The sequence below is a fragment of the Pinus tabuliformis genome, chromosome 2_1 (assembly GCF_031772625.1).
Source record: "Pinus tabuliformis cultivar Carrire ecotype Pingquan chromosome 2_1, CPIR1, whole genome shotgun sequence".
NCBI classification, from domain to species: Eukaryota; Viridiplantae; Streptophyta; class Pinopsida; order Pinales; family Pinaceae; genus Pinus; species Pinus tabuliformis.
This window is the reverse complement of record NC_142299.1, coordinates 441,781,771-441,782,881: the sequence shown is the minus strand read 5'-3', so window position 1 is coordinate 441,782,881 and position 1,111 is coordinate 441,781,771. Positions and strand designations below refer to the sequence as shown.

At 43.7% G+C, this 1,111-nt stretch overlaps 1 pseudogene; it reads left to right on the top strand.

Annotated features, from left to right (window-relative positions):
* The first annotated feature begins 458 nt into the window (after positions 1-458).
* Positions 459-1,111, top strand: LOC149200821 (putative sugar phosphate/phosphate translocator At4g32390 pseudogene; annotated as a pseudogene).

Below are 1,111 nucleotides of genomic sequence, written 5' to 3'. Positions count from 1 at the left end.
ATTGTTTGAGAACTGTGGATAGCTCTCGAGCCTCAGAGGTCAACTCTTGCACTATCATTCAAGTCGGTTGATGGTTGCATATTTCAAGAGGAAAATTTTGTATAAAATCTATACGTGGGTGCTAACAACCAAACGGGTGTGGCATAACTGTTGGGACGTTTAGATTGTAGGCAGAAATCCGGTAGAAAAGATTACTTTGATGGCAATTTGATTTCAATTTGTAGGCAGAAATCCAGTAGAAAAGATTACGCTGAGTTGAATCCCAAGGATGGCGATTTGATTTTGATTTGTAGGAGGAAATCTGGTAGAAAATATTACGCTGAGTTGAATCCCAAGGATTGTGTAGGAAAATCAAATCCACAGTTGGGTGTCACAGTTGGGCTCGACATTTTATGTGGTGTTGAGATATCGGTGTTTTGCTGATACCCATTTTGGGTTTTCGCTGCATTAGTGAAAGGATGGGGATGGGATTAGGCAAGGGAGGTGCTTTTGAGAATGACAATGTCCTGAAAAAGGTCGTGCTGAGTTACACCTATGTGAGCATATGGATCTTCCTGAGCTTCAGTGTGATCGTGTTCAACAAGTACATTCTTGACAGGAAGATGTTTAACTGGCCCTCCCCATTAGCCTGACCATGATCCACATGGCATTCTGTTCGTTCCTCGCCATAGTGTTAGTGAGAGTCCTGAAACTTGTTGAGCCAATTGGAATGTCAAGGGAGGTCTACCTGACCTCAGTTGTGCCCATCGGAGCCCTCTACTCTCTCAGCCTCTGGTTCTCCAATTCAGCTTACATTTACCTATCAGTCTCCTTCATCCAGATGCTAAAGGCCCTCATGCCCGTGGTTGTCTATTCCATTGGAGTTTCCCTGAAGAGAGATAAATTCATTCCCAATACCATGGCGAACAGGATTGGCATATCAGTTAGAGTCGCCATTGCAGCATACGGGGAGGCCAAGTTCGATTCATGGGGTATGTTGCTTCAATTGGGTGCAGTTGCGTTTGAGGCTACATGACTCCTTTTTGCAGCAGAAGACAGAAGATCGATTTCAAGACAAAGAAGCATTCAATTTCTAAAGAGACAGTCTTTGGTAATGTCACCTGTAGAATGA